Source organism: Euphorbia lathyris, chromosome 1 (assembly GCF_963576675.1).
Source record: "Euphorbia lathyris chromosome 1, ddEupLath1.1, whole genome shotgun sequence".
Lineage (NCBI taxonomy): Eukaryota > Viridiplantae > Streptophyta > Magnoliopsida > Malpighiales > Euphorbiaceae > Euphorbia > Euphorbia lathyris.
Window position 1 is genome coordinate 137792498 of NC_088910.1, and position 21659 is coordinate 137814156.

The 21659-nt window shown below is 36.2% G+C and overlaps 1 long non-coding RNA gene and 1 pseudogene across 11 annotated transcripts; one reads left to right on the forward strand and one right to left on the reverse strand.

Annotated features, from left to right (window-relative positions):
• On the forward strand, nt 1-12388 carry LOC136211097 (uncharacterized). 11 transcript variants are annotated; one of them, XR_010678348.1, is made up of 4 exons: nt 1-1929; nt 2174-2217; nt 2679-9035; nt 11296-12388. It is a non-coding gene; the product is annotated as an uncharacterized lncRNA (long non-coding RNA). The 11 variants fall into 11 exon arrangements; XR_010678345.1 differs by having other exon boundaries at nt 2679-8098; nt 8918-12388; XR_010678342.1 differs by having other exon boundaries at nt 2679-2792; nt 6446-12388.
• A 4639-nt stretch (nt 12389-17027) lies between these two features.
• Nucleotides 17028-18448, reverse strand: LOC136215912 (small ribosomal subunit protein uS4m-like; annotated as a pseudogene).
• Between the last annotated feature and the right edge of the window lie 3211 nt (nt 18449-21659).

Consider the following 21659-nt stretch of genomic DNA (forward strand, 5'->3'; position numbering starts at 1 on the left):
TTTTTATTAGCTGCAAAATTGATTGAGAATTTCATTTATTCTCCAAAACCTAGATGGTATTTTCTTCTTCTGTAGAAAATTTGCTCTCTCTTGATCGCAATCGGTCTCAGGAGCTAGGTAAACTATTCAACGAAACAATCTCTATCTTTGCGATTTCATTCATTCTCTCCAAAACTTAGATTCAAATCCGCCTCTTTCTTCACACCTTAGCGAAACCTAGATTCCGATCGCAATCCGCCTCTTTTTAGGTTTGCAATTTTAATTTTTGTTCTTTTAATTTTCTATTTCTACTTTTGATTAGTTGGATTGTACTTTAATCATTTTCAGTTGTTCTCTTTCACCTCTTTCTGATTGTTGACTTGGTAAGTTGGGTTAATCATTATAGTGAAAAAGGGGCATAGAAGAGCAAGACCCTTCTACAACCGCACGATAAGTATACAGAGCATTATAATTTAGTTATTGCCTTTTGTTCAATATATATGTGTAATGGTTGGGTGTTCTGCTATGGTTGGTTCGATAATGAGAAGGGAGAGATTTTGGGAAATTCTGTTCTAGTTCAAGAATTTAATTGGTTTACATTTTATCAGTTTAGGTATTTAATTAATTTGATAATTCTTTTACGAATTTGACAGAGGAATTCTGCATTCTTCTTTAAGGCTACATGTATGTTATTTTGGACAGACCTCATTCTTTTTACGAGTTTCTGTGTATTCCTACTGATATTGGAGTTCTTCATTGTCAAACTAATTGATATGCATGTTATTGCAAAATTCTATGATTGTTGACTTTAATTACCTTATTATTCGATTTAAATTGTAGTAATTTTAAACAACTATGTTAATTCTAGAGTGTCATGAGAGGATAATCTTTGGTGTAGATCAAATCCTTCAGTTAATTTCAACCATACTAGGCATTTGAAACTTGGAATCAACTTCTTTGGCAACTTTAGTTATGTAGTTTAAGTATTTCAAAAAGCAAACATCATCATCCACTTAGATATGAATCAATGGCCCTGTTTGGCAATTAGCTGTTAGCTGACCTGACTCTATATAAGAGCAAGATTAGGGTTTGTGGTCCACAATGCCTTCAGAGAGAACAGAGCGGAGAATAGAGGTGCCGTTCTTGTTCCGTTGCAGGCAAATAGAGAAAGAAAGCAATTTCAAGTTATTTCCTTCCTCATTTGATCGTTGCTTTGCGATCGCATGAAAGGTTCTAATACATCTTCTTTAATTCGATTTCTCCATTTGAATCTTCCTGCATTTATTTCTTTCAGCTTGTCCGGCCGATCCAATGGGTTCTCATTGAAATTGTCAAACATGACAACTCTATTTCACCCGGCCTATAGTTGATTTTATCGGGCATTCTCAAGGTTTTTCATGTTTTCTTATCATGTTTCAATTCATGGAAACTGCCCTAAATCTCTCTGATTTTAATTAACTTCTTAATTTTGGGATTATTAAAATTGTAGGAGCTTATTTCATATCTTTATACTAACAAATGATCTAGCGTTTTGGGTCAGGAGTAATTTTACTGATAAATTGGTTCAATTTGAAAAATAATTTATCAAACTGGTTCTAAATCTTGTCATCTAAGATAAAAATCACAAACATATACTGTGATTTTATCCCTATCACACCTCATTTATATCTCATAAAAAAACTGCAAATGTGGTTAATGCTTTTCAAAATCAAGTTTTTGTATGACAAATCAATATAAAATTTGGTTGATTTTTCAAAACATAATTGGGTCCAATTGACCAGTGAGCCAATACTTTGAAGCTCATTTTGTTTTGATGATGGAAACGGCAGATGCTTGATATCTAGAAACCAAAAGAATAAGCATGAAGTATACAAAGAGGTAGATCCAGTCCACGGCTTGGGAGTTCTGGCCACTCGACCATTTGCTACATCTTTGAATAGCATTGTTTCGGTACTTAATAAGTTTCTTTAAATTTTAGTTTATGTTGGCGTTTTTATAGTGTATTAAATATTTTAAGATGGCTAAGTTGGTTAAAATCTATCTTTTAATACAGGAGCCGGACATCCTAGCTGGAATGTCCGGCTCCTATTCTAGATCATATTCCGACCTTTATTAAAAAAACAATTTAATTGGTTTACATTTCATTAGTTTAGGTATTTAATTAATTTGATAATTTCTTTTACCCATTTGACAGAGGAATTTGCATTCTTCTTTAAGGCTGCAGAAGACATGCTACATGTATGTTATTTTAGACAGACCTCATTCTTTTTATGAAGTTTTTGGTATGGAAAATGAGTTTCTTTCTGTGTCCTGCATTCACTATTCCTATTGGAGTTCTTCATTGTCAAACTAATTGATATGCATGTTATTGCAAAATTCCATGATTGTTGACTTTAATTACCTTATTATTCGATTTAAATTGTAGTAATTTTAAACAACTATGTTAATTCTAGAGTGTCATGAGAGGATAATCTTTGGTGTAGATCAAATCCTTAAGTTAATTTCAACCATACTAGGCATTTGAAACTCAGAATCAACTTCTTTGGCAACTTTAGTTATGTAGTTTAAATATTTCAAAAAGCAAACATCATCATCCACTTAGATATGAATCAATGTATCCTGTCTATTTGAATTTGGAATTGAGATGATTTGTACTAAATTTTCTTACAACAATACTAACTTGATTCTCTACGTTATAGAACAGAAGGTGGACAATACATGGTGAATACAAACAGCTAATTTATAAAATCTCTAAACAATTGCTAGATTTTAATTCTTGTTTTCGGAAGAAAACAAACAATTTCAGAATCAAGGTATTTTTTGCAATCTCCTTCTACTTAAATTTTGACTTGATCTCAATGCTTTTTATATTTTGTAGCCTCCCTTTTATTGCTTAAATCTAATTAACCTTATATGAAAGAAAGTTAGAGCGGTGAGAGTACATTGGTCGGATATATGGTTATAGATGATTTGAAAAACTAGAGTTGTATTGTTAGTAGAAATTTTTTTTAATGACGAATTGATCACACGTTTAAGGTTTGTTAACAAAGTTGATTGTTTCTACTTACTCTTCATTTTAGGTTTACGTTAGTTTATGATGTCAAATTATTCGTTGAAGTTATGACGTTTGAGAAATTAAGGCCCTAAACGAATATCTTCCTACATGGTAAAAAAAATCTTATTATTGCACAATTTAGTTACAATTGAATACTTTTGTTTGTGTAATTTTGTTTTGGGCTTTGAAGTTCTTGTATGGCATGTTCTTCTTTAATTGAATCACTGTAAAAGTCTTGTTGGATAGCATGATCAAGGATCTTAAATGAATTTTTCTTATATTTGCTTTAATCAAATAATGAACTTTAACAATTGTTGTATGTGTTCGTAGCTTTGTCTTTTGGAAAAAAAAATACACTCGAGAGTCAATTTCTCTTGTTATTAGTGGTTTTTCTTATGCAATTAACAAATGTTTTTTTTTTTTTTGTGAAAACAATAACTAAATCTCTGGTGAACTGAAAGGATGCGGAAATGTTGCTACCCCCTCCAAAACGCGTAATGCACAAAAACTGAAGACTTCTACCTGGAAGGAACCCGAAACTCGCTTTCCATTTGAATTATTTATGGAGGATTTCAAAATAGATTTGAATTTCTTGAAACACCATCCGGATGAGAAATTTGTTCTTTGGATTGACAACCTTGTGAAAGTTGGTCCTACGAAATGGAGAAGGATTTGTGAATTCGAGAAGGATGTGTATGTCAAGAAAGCCTCAAATACTGAAGCTGATAGAGAACGAGTTCATAGTGGAGTCCACTATTAGCTTGTTCTATATCAATTTCATCATTTGAGGCATTCTTGACATATACATCATTCTCCATTACACATTGATTTCCATTTTGCAGCATCGGGTTTCACAATCCAAAGAATAGATTTGTCATCCGGATGGTGTTTTGGGAAATTCAAATCTTGCTTGAAATCCTCCATAAAGAATTCAAATGGAAAGCGAGCTTCGGGTTCCTTGCGAGTTGAAGTTAGCAACATTTTCATGTCCTTTCATTTCACCACAGAATTCATTATTGTTTTGACAAAAAAAAATATATGTTAATTGCCTAAGAAAACCAACTAATAAAAGGAGAAATTGACTCTCAAATGTTTTATTATTTTTCAAAAGATAAAACTACGAACACATACAACAATTATTAAAGCTCGTTATTTTATTAAAGAAAATATATAAAAAATTCATTTGAGATCCTTAATCATGTTGTCCGACAGGACTCAACAGTTATTCAATTACAGAACAGACCATATAAGAACTTCAAAACCCAAAGCAAAATTACATTGATTTATAATTACACAAACACAAGTATTCTCTTATTATTGATAGTTATTTATGTACGTAATGTTGATCTAAATAATTATTATAATTGAAATATATTTAGGATTAGAAAACCTCTTAAATTGGAGGTCCTAATTAAAATATATTTTGAATTGCAAACCCTTTGAAATTGAAAACCTAGGCGATCGCTTAGACCGGCTCTCCCCACGTTCAAATGCCAAGCATTGATTATCGTAGGAGGAGAAGGTCTTTTGCTGATCGCAGGAAAACAATTGAGGATCATCAAGTTCCTGAAAATATTGAACAAGTTCCACTACCGATGATTTCCAAAGTTCAGCAGATGTTGCTCAAGTTCAACATATGACTAGATCCGTCAATTATCGTGTTCGCATTGTGTCATTTTCAGATTTGTTTTAAAAAGAATATATTTAAACTTAAAACTCAACTCAAAAACTTTCGTGTCACAATAGTGTTAACTTGTTCGGGTTAGTAACAGAAAAAAAACGCACAAGTACCGATCTAAACAAACTTGTAATTATCCTCCTAGAAAGAAAGTAGACGATATTATTGACAAAATAAAAGGGTAAAATAGAGAATGTAGATGGGAGACCTGAGGTGACCTGACTCTATATAAGAGCAAGATTAGGGTTTGTGGTCCTCAATGCCTTTAGAGAGAACAGAGCGGAGAATAGAGGTGCCGTTCTTGTTCCGTTGCGGGCAAACAGAGAAAGAAAGCAATTTCAAGTTATTTCCTTCCTCATTTGATCGTTGCTTTGCGATCACATGAAAGGTTCTAATACATCTTCTTTAATTCGATTTCTCCATTTGAATCTTCCTGCATTTATTTTTTTCAGCTTTTCCGGCCGATCCAATGGGTTCTCATTGAAATTGTCAAACATGACAACTCTATTTCACCCGGCCTATAGTTGATTTTATCGGGCATTCTCAAGGTTTTTCATGTTTTCTTATCATGTTTCAATTCATGGAAACTGCCCTAAATCTCTTTGGTTTTAATTAACTTCTTAATTTTGGGATTATTAAAATTGTAGGAGCTTATTTCATATCTTTATACTAACAAATGATCTAGCGTTTTGGGTCAGGAGTAATTTTACTGATAAATTGGTTCAATTTGAAAAATAATTTATCAAACTGTTTCTAAATCTTATCATCTAAGCTAAAAATCACAAACATATACTGTGATTTTATCCCTATCACACCTCATTTATATCTCATAAAAAAACTGCAAATGTGGTTAATGTTTTTCAAAATTAAGTTTTTGTATGACAAATCAATATAAAATTTGGTTGATTTTTCAAAACATAATTGGGTCCAATTGACCAGTGAGCCAATACTTTGAAGCTCATTTTGTTTTGATGATGCAAACGTTAGATGCTTGATATCTAGAAACCAAAAGAATAAGCATGAAGTATACAAAGAGGTAGATCCAGTCCAGGGCTTGGGAGTTCCGGCCACTCGACCATTTGCTACATCTTTGAATAGCATTGTTTCGGCACTTAATAAGTTTCTTTAAATTTTAGTTTATGTTGACGTTTTTATTGGTATTAAATATTTTAAGATGGCTTAGTTGGTTAAAAGCTATCTTTTAATACAAGAGGTTAAACACTTTTATAAATAACTACGTTGTTATTATTAATTACTTTCCATATCCTTTTTATTAAATTTTAGTTTATGAAAATTATAAGAAATTCATAATTAAAAATATCAGCGTTGAATTTATAGAATATTAAATATATTAAGCATTTTTAATTTTTTAACATAAATTTTACTTTATAAAATTTATAAGAAGTTTATAATTAAAAATAAAAAGATAAAAGTTCTATAATTTCAAAAATATTAGTATTAAATTTTTAAAACATTAAATATATCTATTTCTTTTAGGCAGAGTATTTTTACTTTTTTTAGCATTATTCCTAACGGGTTGGATTTCAAATTTTTTTTCTCCAAATCCATAAATATAACTCCTACACTGTCCGCAATGCTAAATTAGCCCCTCATATATCAATTCCTAGCTCCACAATATATAATTGTGAATCAATTTTTCCATTTGCATTTAATGTTTTGTTCGCCTTTGTTTTACGAACAACTTTCTTGATGTGTTTCTCATGCAATTTCAGCATATCGTCGATGTTTCCTCCTGCTCCGTTGGTGTAGTTAATGGATTCCTACGCAGTATGCCAAATTATTTTCTTTGTAAAACAAAGCAATAGAATTTTAGCCTTGTATTGACTTACCTTTGAGGATTTGAAATTCATGGATAGATCCTCCATGTTGGACAACTTCTGCCTATTGAATATTGTCAGATATTATACTAAAACTATTTTTGAACATTAACTATTAGCTTAAATTTTTAGTTAAAGTGGTTTCTTGACATGTCAAGCCTCCTGGTTCAAGTGGTTGAAGGTTCGAGTTCCGACAACCTCATTAATTTGTTGAATTAAAAACACATGGTGAGATGAACATGTATTGTATATACTGCAAGCCCAAAGGCATTTACGTGTGGAGGTTGTAAAGTGGGGGAGAGTGTCTAGGCAATCAGGGGCAGTGAAGAATGAGACATTGTAATGTCTACTGCCCTTGAGCCTCGAGTTGGCGTAAGAAATACTATAGGGGGAGTGATTACTCACTCGAGACTTTGGCCTAGGTTTTTCCCATCTTTAGTAGTGGTCCCCCTAGCATTTTGTGTGTATAATTGGTATCCTTATATTAATAAAATCATCAGTACATTATTCACATATGGTGGCCATTTATGTGTTGCTTCTCTCTATGTGTGATTATTTCTTTGCTATAAATGTGAATGGTTGTCTATATTTAGTCCGATTATGGCCTATTCCCTATGTTGCCCGGACACGGATACGGATACGGATACGGTATCCGACACGGACACGGATACGGGAAACGTCATTTCTATAAAACACAGGACACGGATACGTGGGGGACACGTGTAAATATTAAAAATATTGGGGCACATTTATAAATATTAAAAATATATTTTTATATATGATTTTTTGTAATATAACTAAATAAATACATATAAACGAAATTATAAAACTCTTAACTAAACATAATAAAAGCTTTCCTCCTTAACACTAAAAACCTATTTCTTCAATGTTTTCATTTCTATCTTCAGCAACAAGTAGGGATTCTAGCTCCGGTTCATCTAAAGTGAGTTCAGCGAACTCAAGAACACCTACATCATTAATTCCCCCTGTCCTTTGGAATTTCTGGCTCTCCAAATCTATTTGGAATAAGGACGATCGATGATTGAAGTTGAACGGCTGTTTTTTCACATTTGAAGAATAGCTTGTTTTTTTTTTTCTGGGACACGCGTATCCTTCACTGATACGCGTGTCCAACTTTCCGATATTACGGAAACGGCCCCGACACCGTGTCCCAGGCGTTTCCGGCCGTTTCCGTATCGGATACGTATCCGACACGCGATACGTTGGGTCTATGGCGTGTCCGTGCTTCAGAGCCTATTCCTAACCCATATATGTGCATATTGTAGATATTGTGAGTTCTAATCCTTGGTTGGCTTACATCCAGAGGGAAAAGTAAGTGCCACACAGTGTCAACGAGTTGGTCCCGTGACAGCCTAGCTGGAATGTCCGGCTCCTATTCTAGATCATATTCCGACCTTTATTAAAAAAAAACAATTTAATCGGTTTACATTTCATTAGTTTAGGTATTTAATTAATTTGATAATTTCTTTTACCCATTTGACAGAGGAATTTGCATTCTTCTTTAAGGCTGCAGAAGACATGCTACAGGTATGTTATTTTGGACAGACCTCATTCTTTTTATGAAGTTTTTGGTATGGAAAATGAGTTTCTTTCTGTGTCCTGCATTCACTATTCCTATTGGAGTTCTTCATTGTCAAACTAATTGATATTCATGTTATTGGAAAATTCCATGATTGTTGACTTTAATTACCTTATTAAAAAAAAAAAAAAAGAGGGCGGCCCAGTCGCACTACTCGGGGCCGCCCTACTCGTCCCCGCTGAGTGAGGGTCCGGGGAGGGGTCCCATTCGATTTAAATTGTAGTAATTTTAAGCAACTATGTTAATTCTAGAGTGTCATGAGAGGATAATCTTTGGTGTAGATCAAATCCTTCAGTTAATTTCAACCATACTAGGCATTTGAAACTCGGAATCAACTTCTTTGGCAACTTTAGTTATGTAGTTTAAGTATTTCAAAAAGCAAACATCATCATCCACTTAGATATGAATCAATGGCCCTGTTTGGCAATTAGCTGTTAGTGGTTACTGATATCTGTTTGTGTAAAATGGCAAATAAAGACATGGTAAAATATTTATTTAGGATTGAAGGGTATAAATTAGGGGGTAAAAATGTCGATAAAAAGAGATGGAGCAATACGCTAATTGAAAAAACTCCTAAAATGAGCTTTTTCAAAATTAGCTTTTTGGATTCAATAAGCTCTTTCAAACCTTTCTTCACCAAACACCACTATTAGAGGTTTGACTAGTCAAAACCTCTAATGTGACTCAAACCTCTAATTTTACTCCAAAAAGCTCTATTTGAATTTGGATTGAGATGATTTGTACTAACTTGATTCTCTACATTATAGAACTGAAGGTGGACAATACATGGTGAATACAAACAGCTAATTTATAATATCTCTAAACAATTGCTAGATTTTAATTCTTGTTTTCGGAAGAAAACAAACAACCAATTTCAGAATCAAGGTATTTTTTGCAATCTCCTCCTTAAATTTTGACTTGATCTCAATGCTTTTTATATTTTTTAGCCTCCCTTTTACTGCTTAAATCTAATTAACTTTATATGAAAGAAAGTTAGAGCGGTGAAGTGGTCATTATTCAGAGAGTACATTGGTCGGATATATGGTTATAGATGATTTGAAAAACTAGAGTTGTATTGTTAGCAGAAATTGTTTTTAACGATGAATTGATCACACGTTTAAGGTTTGTTAACAAAGTTGATTGTTTCTACTTACTCTTCATTTTAGGTTTACGTTAGTTTATGATGTCAAATTATTCGTTGAAGTTATGACGTTTGAGAAATTAAGGACCTAAACGAATACCTTCCTACATGGTAAAAAAATCTTATTATTGCACAATTTAGTTACAATTGAATACTTTTGTTTTGGGCTTTGAAGTTCTTTTATGGCATGTTCTGTAATTGGATCACTGTAAAAGTCATGTTGGATAGCATGATCAAGGATCTTAAAATGAATTTTTCTTATATTTGCTTTAATCAAATAATGAACTTTAACAATTGTTGTATGTGTTCGTAGCTTTGTCTTTTGGGAAAAAAAACACTGTAGAGTCAATTTCTCTTGTTATTAGTCGTTTTTCTTATGCAATTATCAAATGTTTTTTTTTTTGTGAAAACAAATAACTAAATCTCTGGTGAACTGAAAGGATGCGGAAATGTTGCTACCCCTCCAAACGCGTAATGCACAAAAACTGAAGACTTCTATCTGGAAGGAACCCGAAACTCGCTTTCCATTTGAATTATTTCTGGAGGGTTTCAAAATAGATTTTAATTTCTTGAAACACCATCCGGATGAGAAATTTGTTCTTTGGATTGACAACCTTGTGAAAGTTGGTCCTATGAAATGGAGAAGGATTGTGTATGTCAAGAAAGCCTCAAATACTAAAACTGATAGAGAATGAGTTCATAGTGGAGTCCACTATTAGCTCGTTCTATATCATTTTCAGCATTTGACGCATTCTTGACATAACATCCTTCTCCATTTCACACATTGATTTCCATTTTGTAGCACCGAGTTTCACAACCAAAGAATATATTTTTTCGTGTTGAAGTTAGCAACATTTTCACGTCCTTTCATTTCACCATAGAATTCGTTATTGTTTTGACAAAAAAAAACATTTTAATTGCCTAAGAAAACCAACTAATAAAAAGAGAATTTGACTCTCAAATGTTTTTTTATTATTATTTTTCAAAAGATAAAACTACGAACACAACAATTATTAAAGCTCATTATTTGATTAAAAAATATAAGAAAAATTCATTTGAGATCCTTAATCATGTTGTCCGACAAGACTCATATAGTGATTCAGTTATAGAACAGACCATATAAGAACTTCAAACCCAAAACAAAATTACATTGATTCATAATTACACAAACAAAAGTGTGCTCTTATTACTAAAGTGTACAAGAATAAGATTGTTTTACCTTATAGGTAGGTATTTGTTTAGGTCCTTGGAGAACTCGGTCCCCTGTATAAAATCTCTTCTTCACAAATATTACAAATTAAGTTTCTTAACACACTAATCTACCGACACGTGAACCTGTATGTAATATAGAATTTCCCTATTTTCTTCCACCATCTGAAACACCTTATTCTAGTATCTAATATTGAAAAGACATTATTATCCTCGTCTCGGATAATAATACATGAAGAATATCTGGTACCAGTTGGTATTGCAGTTGCCTCCATCAAAGGTCTATCACCGACAGTCATATTTAGAATTTGTAGTTGTCGTTCTTCCTCAATATCCTCAACTACCTGTGTAGTCTGTCCACCACTACGCATAAACTAGGAAATAAGAACAAACAGTAAATCTGCACACTAACATACTAAACTCTTAAAAACAGATAACCTAGTAGTCTGTCCACAAATATGATCACTGACAACGACGCCAACAAAAATTTACGCGTCAAATACACTAAATGGAAAGTACATCAATCGCAAAAGTAATAAAATTTCCTTTTTATGACACTAATTTACTATTAAATTAGAGTCCACGTTTAGAGCCATCTGTCCAAAAAGGTAGAATGTGTCCTTTAATATAATTAGGCGAGGAAGTATATTCTTTTTGTTTGTTTTAACGGTTAATTGAGTAAAGTAAGGTGAGTATGGAAATATATGTGTTTATTTTTTAGGTATAAATGAATCTAAAGGATGCATTTATGATGAATCTCTTGACCATTTATTTGTTAACTGTTCTCTTATGAAGGAGCTTAGGGGAGTTGTTGCTTTGCTATTTGGCAAGTAAATTAACAATGATGGGAGTAGACCTAGTAATTATCGTGATCGAATCGTGTTTGTGTCGTGTTTTTCGGGTTCATGTTAAAAAGAGTAAACCCAACTCAACCCAAAAACTTTCATGTCACAATCATGTTAAATTGTTCGGGTTAGTGTCGATTGCGTATCATGATTTTGGGTTACATGTAATTTTGTTATGCATATATATTAATGATAACTTTTAAAAATTTAAGAATATATGGTATTGTTTTTAAATACTTTATGTTATTTTTAGATTGATATGTTAACACTAACCATCGAAAAGTTTGCTAATATCATGTTAGGGGATCATGTAATGTGGTTATAACAATTTAGGAGGTTCGAATCACATTTGAAAGTAATAATTATAATTTTATTGTCTTTATTAATAAATTGACATATAAAAACACGAGCGAAATAATAATTTTAAATATTCGTGTCATTTTCGGGTTAGCATGTCAACGCTAACTCAATCTAACAATTCGCGTGTCAGTTTCGTGTAAAAATGACACATTACCTAAATTCAAACACTAAAATTATGTGTCGATTTTGTGTCATGTAATCGGATCGTGTGTACTTTTACCTCCTCTAGATGGGAGTCTTTGCCTGGGATCTGGTTCCAAAGTGCAAATGGACATCAATTTAGTTCTCAGGTGTGGGCATTATGGGCAGACAGTGGCAAAGCCAAAAGACCATGCTCAGAGGGGCTCCACCATATGGGAAAGAAACAATTGAATGATATTTATACATTTGAGGAAAAAAAATCAAGCCTCTATCAAGCAGTCGTTTTCTTCTCCTTCGTGATCGTCTCAATTTGAAGCCTCCGATGTCGGCTTGAGAGGGGGTGTTAGTACATATATAGTCCTAGTATTATACTCTAAATATTACTCTTCATCTTTATCTTGTAGACTTATCTTCTAACTAAAGATTACTTTTTTTCAGAATTAATATAGGGTTATACTTCCCATTTGTATAAATACTTATTTACTGTAAACCATAATTAACACAATCAATATACTCACTAAATTATTATTCCAGTATTTACACTACCCACTTAAAGAAGCAATTGGATGTTACAACCTGGGGTTTTGAGAATAGAATTTAGGATGAAGAAGAAAATTGAGAGAATAGAAGTTTGTATTAATTCTTTTGATAAACTGCTAATATAGAAAAATAACCTTTATATAGCAGCATAATTGCTCAGGTTACTTAACAACTAAGAAACTAACTAATACTTAACAACTAAGAAATTGACTAAAGTTGGTATTACTTAACAACTAAGGAATTGACCAATACTTAACAACTAAGAAACTAGCCTATACCAGAATAGCTACTTTCCCACCTTATTTATCATTTGGTATGTAACAATACCTCCCCTTTAGAGCATTCTTGTCCCCAAGAATGATAAAACTTAGGAAACTGAGAACCGATAGTAGATCCATCCTCCCAAGTGGCATCCACTACTGAAAAACCAGACCACAGAATTAACAACTGTGGAACTGAAGAAGTACCCACCATGGCCGTGCGAGACTTGGCAATTATCGTGTTCGAGTCGTGTTCGTGTCGTGTCATTTCGGGTTCGTGTCGAAAAGAGTAAACCCAAACCCAACCCAAAAACTTTCGTGTCAAAGTCGTGTTAACCTGTTCGGGTTAGTGTTGATTTTGTGTCGTGTTTTCGGGTTTCATGTAATTTTGTTATGCATATATATTAATAATAACTCTTAAAAATATAAGAAGATATGTTACTGTTTTTAAACATTTTATATCATTTTTAGATTAGTATGTTAACACTAATTATCGAAAAGTTCGGTAACATCATGTTATAGGGTCATGTAATGTGTTTATAACAATTTAGAAAATTCAAATCAATATTTGCAATTAATAATTATAATTTTATTATCTTTATTAATAAAGTGACATAAAAAACACGAGAGAATATAACAATAATTTTCAATATTCGTGTCATTTCGTGTCGTTTTCGGGTTCACATATCAACACTGACCCAACCTAAAAATTTACGTGTCAGTTTCGTGTCAACCCAAAAATGACCCATTACCTATTAAGCTGAACACTAACACTAAAAATCCGTGTCGTGTTCGTGTCGTGTAATCGGGTCGTGTGTCATTTTGCCACCTCTACGTGCGAGTATTAAGAACTTTAGCAGGCTGGATATCCCACTCTGCATCAGTGATAGGAGGAAGAGTAGTAAAAGTAGGGATCGTAGGATCCAAACGTTTCTTCAAAAGAGACATATGGAAGACAAGATGAATTTTGTTTGTAGGAGGTAATTGCAACCTATAAGCAACAGAGCCAGTGCGCTCCAGAACTAAGAAAGGCCCATAATACTTAGCTGATAGCTTAAGGCAAGTGCGAAGAGCAACAGTAGTCTGGCGATAAGGCTGCAACTTGAGGAAAACCATGTCACCAACATTGAACTCTCGATCAGAACGCTTCCTGTCAGCAACCTGTTTCATGCGATTCTGAGAAGAGGTTAAACAGTCCTTAAGAAAAGAGCTCATAGATTCTCGGGCTTCAAGGAAATCTTCAACAACATCAACAGGTGAGTTTGTATTAGGGACCACAGGAAGTTGGGGCACACTTCGATATAAGGCTTGATGAGGACTCATCTTAATGGAACTATGGTAACTGGAGTTATACCAATACTCAGCTAAACTCAACCAACTATGCCATTTCTTAGGAGAAATAAAACACATACTCCTCAGATAATGTTTCAGACATTGATTCAGCCTTTCAGTTTGACCATCTGTTTGAGGATGGTAAACACTACTGAACTTAAGTTGAATGCCCAACAACTTCATAAGTTCTTTCCAAAATGCACCTGTAAAGACCTTATCCCCGCTGATACTATGGACTTAGGCATGCCATGTAACTTGAAAACACAATCCAAAAATGCCTTGGCAACCTGAGCTGCATTAAAAGGGTGCAAAAGTGGAATGAAATGCCAGATTTTGTAAATCTATCTATCACCACCAAGATAGTGTCAAACCCTCCAGATTTGGGTAGTTTCTCCACAAAGTCCATGGAAATATCTGCCAAGCCCCTTAAGGAATCATGAGAGGTTGCAGAAGTCTTGGATATGCAGAATGGTTTGGTTTACACCTTAGACATGTGTCACAAGAAGCTACAAAAACAGTGACATCCACCTTCATTTTTGGCCAATAAAAATGCTGCTGTAATCGAGTGAAAGAACCCTTAACTCTAGAATGCCCAACAATTGAAGAACTGTGACACATAGCCACAAGTCTATTGCGTAAATCTGTACTAAAACCAATGTAGATTCTTTGTTTGAAACGTAAAATGCCTTGTTGCAAAGTATATCTTGGGTCACTAGCAGGTTGAATGGACAACTGTTGGATTAGAGCAGATGCAACTGAATCTCCCGCATAAGAATGAATGACCTCTTCTAACCAAGTTGGAATAACTATTGACATAGCACGAAGCTCTACAAAATCCTCCATCTGCATTGATAAGGCATCAGCAACTCTATTTTCCACCCTTTTTTTTATATTGAATAGTATATTCCAACCCAAGAAGCTTAGAAATACCTTTATGTTGCAAGTATGTATGAAGCTTTTGTTCCAACAGGTGCTTGATACTTTCATGATCAGTTTTGATGATGAAAGAATTACCTTCCAAATAATGGCCCTGTTTGGTAAAGAGCGTTTTGGGATAAAAAGAGCGGTTTTGACCAATTTTAGAGGTTTGACCACTGAAATCGCTGATTGGAGTGTTTGGTGGAGAGAGGTTTGGAAGAGAGTTTTAGGATGAAAACGCTAATTTAGAAAAAGCTCTTAAAATGAGTTTTTTCAATTAGCGTTTTGGAATATTAAAATTAATGGACTTCTTTAACCCTAATAGATAGACTCCCTCTTTTCCTGCACCAAAATTAATGCCCTTATTCGTCTTTTTGCACAAACCACTATTATCAATCAGCTAATTTTTACCAAACAGGTCTACACAAACAGCTAGTCAAATTAGCTAATGTAATCAGCTAACAGCTAACAGCTAACAGCTAACAACTAATTCCCAAACAGGGCCAATGCCTCCAAACTGTGCAAGCATGTAAAATGGCCAACAGCTCCCTCTCATATGCTGACAAAGACTGATTCCTAGGGCTGGGACTTTTAGACAAAAAACAAATAGGTCTGCCCCCTTGCATTAACACCGCACCAATACCCATTCCACTGGCATCACACTCCAATATGAAAGGCTGAGAAAAATCAGGCATAACTAAAATTGGTGCTTGTGTCATGACCTGTTTGAGCTGTAAAAATGCAGCTTAAGCCTCATCATTCCAAGCAAACCTATCCGTCTTCAATAACTCAGTCAAGGGTTTACTAAGAAGGCCATACCCCTTAATGAACCTTCTGTAAATCGTGTCAGTCCAAGGAAACCCCCCAATCCTTTTAGAGTAGTAGGAACATGCCATTCTATCATGGCTGCAATCTTATTAGGATTTGTAGCAACACCCTCAGATGATATTACATGGCCCAAATAAGTGACAGAGGATACATCAACATCACATTTAGAACCTTTAGCATACAACTGGTGATTGGAAAGGATTTGAAAAACTAATTCCAAATGTTTCAAATGAGTAAATGAGAATATCATCAAAAAACACTAGCACAAACTTTTTAAGATAGGGTTGAAAAACTGTGTTCATCAAGGATTGAAATGTAGCAGGAGCATTTGTCAATCCAAGTGGCATTACCAAGAACTCATAGTGACCAGAATGAGTCTTGAATGCAGTTTTAGGAATATCCACTTCCTTCATTCTTATCGGGTGATATCCAGACCTGAGATCAAGCTTAGTGAAAACCTTTGCTTCTTGTAACTCATCAATGAGTTCCTAAATAACAAGAATTGGAAACTTGTCCTTAACAGTGACCTTATTAAGCTCCCTAAAATCAACACAAAATCGCCAGGTTCCCTTCTTTTTAACTAAGAGAACAAGAGAGGCATAGGGACTGGTGCTAGGTTGTATAATTCCACTATCAAGCATTTCAACTATTAACTTCTCTATTTCATTTTTCTGATGAAAAGAGTAGCGATAAGGCAGTATGAAAGTCGATCTATTACGACCAGCGCGGTTGTTCGTATTTCATTTTCTTTTTCCAAGCCAAGCCCTTCTTAGAAAGCACTCACTGAGTTACTTACGGAATCTCTCTCGACGCCGAGAATTTTTTATGTGTCCAGGTCGATTAGAGGTTCGTTTTGCTTCTCCCCTTTAGCGTTCTGGGCCCCTGAAAAAAGAAACCCGAAATAAAAAAGAAAGAAGATAAATTTGGCCATTTTCCCGAGGGAGGCCGCTTTCTCTCAGGCCATCAGTCTTCTACTTCTAGTCGACTGCTCTATGACGGGCTTCCCTGTTTCCTGGGCTCTGCTCGCTCGTCTACGCTCCGCTCCGACCCAGCAAGTAATAATTTAAATTCATTTCACCTTGCCTGCATTAAGATTTAAAACTTGTCGTAAAAAAAAAGGCAATCAATCAGAAAAAAAACTATGTAAATAATGACTTGACTAGATGGATCCCTATCTTTATCTCTATCCCTTTATCTCTATCCACGGAGATACCTATCTATATGGATATAAATCTATCTATGAATCGATCTAGACTATCCTCTATCCGGATAGATATGTCCCTATGAGCGGCTACGCCGATCTTTATATGTTTTTCCCACGTCCGTTTCCGCTCCGAAGAGGAAGGTTAAAATCTTTCAATCTTATGTCGTGAGGGATATGACCTATGTTAGGTCCATAAGATACCACAACTTTTAGTGTTCTATGATTCACCTCCGAATAATGAGTAGATAGTTCGATCCTTTTGATTCTTCTCTTCATAGTAAACTGATGGGAGGATGCGGAGCAATAGATCGAATTTCTATATAAAGAAGAGTAGTTTTCTATAGGACTTCTTTTTAGAGTAGGAAGATTTCGGGTTTTCTCGTTCCTTTTATTCGAAAAGAATTGGGATTTTAAATGATACAAATTTCTCTTCATTCTGTTGTGCTCAGCGAAGGAACTGCCTAAGCATACTTTTTCGGATCCAAACTTCTTTGTTCTTTCAAAGTATTCTTCTTGCATAGAAGAACGCAACTGTTGCAAAAACCGGGATTTTAGTAGTAGGCGGCATCCCCTCTTAGTTTTGAGTAGGTAGAAACATTCTGTTTTGGTTCTTCTCCACATTCTTCCCGGGTGATCCAGGAATTTTCCTATGATTTTATCAACTGATATTTCGATATAGAAAGATCTCCTTATTTCTTCACCGTGGATTCTTGCGTCATTTTCTTGAAAAGATATTAAATCACCGTGGGACACTTTCAAATGAGTAATGCTTACCATTCCATTATTCACACAAACCCTTCGATGACTTATCGACTGCCTTGCTTGAGGAATAGTTTCACAAAAATGGAGACGAACCAGAATAACGTCCGATCTTGTTTCTGGATTAAGTAGAAAAGGGATATATGAAGTTCGTTTTCTTCCTCTGTGCATCTCTGTCATGGGTAAATCCCCATGAAAAAGGGGCAACTTTCGTGTAGTTTGTGATTGGATGTAACTGTTAAGATTTTCTCTCAGATAAATCTTTCTATTAATATCTTTCTTCTTCTTCCTCAATCTTCGGAGAATGCGGCGTTGTATTATTGTAAGTTCTCTCTTCCGAACATTTCCTAAAAGTAGACGACAAGTTTTAAATTTTAATGCAGGCAAGGCATATCTCGTTGAATCTGTCTTTTTCGCCACATCGCGTATAACGGGAATCGAACCCCCTCTGCTGCTGGCGGGCGGATGGAGAATGTTCTACTTCGATCCAGCAACTTGTTAGGAGTAGGTTTTGGCTTTCCCCTTTCTCTAATAATAAGGTAAGCTGTAAAAGCTCCTTCCTTCAGCTGGTGCGCAGGAGCGCACTTCCGTTTTCCCCTTACTATACAAGGGGGGGTGTAATGAATAGGGATCTCCCGCCAGCAGTCTTCTCTTCCTATCACTTCACTTCGTTCGCGAGATCTGATCTCATCGGACTTCACCGGGCCGGGGGAAGGGGAAAGAATGGGTGGTCCGGGAACAGCAATGGGAGAGGGCTCGTAGTCCCCCCCTCTCCCTCTTCCCCACGCCTTTTTTCCCCCGCCCCCGGAACTCTTTTTTTTTGAAGAAAAATCGAAATAGATAGGGCCATGATACATTCCGGAATATTGTATGTAAGGGTAAATAGACTCTTTTCGTCCTTCCTTTTCGATGCCCGCCGAGGACCTATTTGAATGTTTTGGAATGGGGATGTTCGCCTTTTGTAACAAGTAGACCCACGATACGGACTAATAGATGTTCTTACTCTTACCCGAAAGTAAGATCTATTCATAGTTGGCCAGTCCCCTACGGCATGGCTTCTCGCTTTTCATGAATGTATTTGTATTTCATTTCCCCTTCTGCTTATGTGAGTTTGACCCGCCTTTTACTCTGCTTGCTTGCTTCTTACTCCCTATGAGCCGTTTTACGACCTTACTTTTTTGGAGGGTCGGCGTGACATGGGAGCCTCAGCTCATGCATCGGTTTACCGAAATCATCTTCGCTATCCCACTTCCTTCTATTTAAAAAGGCGAGCAGCCCTTAAACAAAAAGGCCCTAAGAGGGCTCTTCTTTATATATTACATAAGCCCTAAAGTAGGTGTAGCCCCGAAAGCCGAACTCAGCAACTTGTTAGGAGAGAGAAGACGATCCACCGATGCTGACCAACCACGGTGAGGTCTATTCCATACCATGCCCTCTATAGTAAGGGCTCGTGCCTCTGCTGCTAGGTCATACGTTCAATCGAGAGAAGTACACGCTTTCGGCTTTTTCCACTATTTTCCACTCCTTTTGTGAGGCAAAACCTCACCACACTACACTTCGAGGCAAGACAAGAGAAGAGGACCGGTCGCTTCGCTTGTATTTTCGAGATACGAATTGGCGGTCTTTCTTTACGAGCACTAGGACGTACGTACTAACTATGGATTTACTAATATGCGATTAACTATCTAGGATGGGTTTGGCTTTGCCTGTAGCTATTCTTGTAGCCGTTAGAGCTGGCCAAATAATCCATCAAATGAATAGTATCAATATGGAAGCAAAAAAACGGATTTTGCAATAGATGTTGTTAAGGAGAATATTGTTAAGCAACTCTCAATTCTTTTTTAGAGTATATAGAGAGACTACTGCAGATGTGAACTTACCAACAGGGGTCAATCTACAAGACGTCGCCGAACGTCTCTTTTTTAGAGAAGAAGGAAGCATTCCCTAGATCTCGATCCACTTCAACTTCTACTCTAACTCAAACACCAGAAAAGGCTTACCTAATTATGTCCAAGAGTAAGTAAACTACTCGGTAAAAGACCGAAAGAGCAAAAATGCGAGGGGGTTTATTGGATGAGGCTATAAGGGCGGGTATTGCATGGCGTTAGTATACTAAGTCCTTCCTTTGCTTGTTCTTGTAAGATGGAAAGCCCCGTGTAGAGACTATCAATGACACTGGCCCGGCCGGTTGAATGCTACTGTGACACCGAGAAAGAAAGCAATGGGATAGGATTGCCTCTAGTCGCCGACGGAGAAAGTTCTCGCTTCAAAACGGTTTATGTTAACGTGCTGTCTTACGCTTATACAGTTAAAAGTGCTTACACCCCGGAGTATAAATTCATTATTTATTTATATAAACCTTTTTCAGAGCACAGGGCAGATGGGGAAGGAAGATTTTAATAGTTATCTTTCATACCCGCACAAAATTCTACTTTTCTTCTGTTCTGAGATGGAGAGAAGGTCCTGTGCTACTATCTTTTTCTTTTTCACAAGAATCATATACATTCATACCTGAAAAGGCCTTCGTTGCCCCGTTAGAGGCCTTAAGAAGGAAGCAACTCACTGTGCTCTCCTCCCCGCCTCGGATTGCAGGTTAGCGCAGTAGTTTTCTTGCTTGGTCCCGAAGGCTAATAATCAGACTTGTTAAATTCCCAGCCCGGAGGAGAGAAGGGAGGCTCACTTATCGCCATTGGCTCAGGTATCATGGTTGCTAGTCCATCATCTAGCTATTGGGCAAGGAGAACCTAGTCAACAATAAGGTAACTTAAAAATAAGCTTCCTTCGTTACTCGCCTATTCCCTCAGCTCAGTTGCCTTCGACCGGAAGACCTCAAAGAACTCCCCGATTTCACCTTAGAAAGGCCTCTTTGGTTCAGACTCTCCACTTCCTCCTCGAGACAGGTCCTCTTCAGGGCGATACCTTCTCTTCCTTGACGCTGCCACAGCGGGATAGCATATCAATAGGGTGGACTATCCATAATGGCTTCCAACCACTCTGTCACTCAACTAAAGTTTTGGGAACCGTAATCAACCTTTTTTCAACCCCTCGAGGCTTAAAGGAAGAAGCGGCTTGTCCCATCCAATGCCCTACTTTTAAGTGCTAGGTATGTTCACTCAATCAGAAGAAGCTTTCGTTCGTTCGTCGGGCATGAAAAGGCCTGTTTTGAAGCTTTTAACCGGGGACTTGCTTGCCCGTCAGCCTGACTTCTTAGGAATAGGAAGAGAAATGGGCTTGACTTCTTCATCAGCCTTCTAAGAATCAGTTCGCGGTGAATGAAGTAAGGTGGTACCGATCTTTGCCCGGAACTGCGTGCGTATAGGTCCCCCCTCTTAGGCTAACTGTTCCTATCATGTGTCGTGAGTTCGTACCCTGTTTTGTTCATCGGGTGAATAACGACGTCCCTTTTTATTGGTTTAGGTGACCGAGTCTTCTCCCTAAGTAAGTCGGTGAGAATCAATCTTTCCATTCTTTGGCCGTTTAAAGCCCTTCAAACAGGAGTGAATCTTGGGGGGTTCCCCCAAGATTGCCTTCTTAGTTATAGGTATAAGCTTTCTCTCAACTTCCTCTCGAAGAAGCTTATACCTTATAATAAGGGGTTATCGGTTCATCAGTTGTAGTCGGAGAAAGAGACGTGGCAAACATTGATCGGTTCATTGGGACCGGGCTATCAAAGGTGCGAATCCTTTTACGCCAAGAGGCTTTGGGTAAGCAATCAAACTCCATAGCGACTAAGGCTATACGGCTTTCTGCCTAGGAAACCCTCTTTGCCTAACTTTGACCGTCACCTCTAAGTAGCCTTCGCCCCTCCTTATGAAGGCTTATTGGGGATGTGGATAGGCCAATTAGCAGCATCGTAGTACTTCATACGAAAGATGGTTAGAGCAAGTGCGGAAACTGTTATCTTGCTTTCTCTGTCTCCTTCGGTAGGATGCTCGAAAAGTGAAAAGATTGGTTCTGTGCCAGGTCATGGTG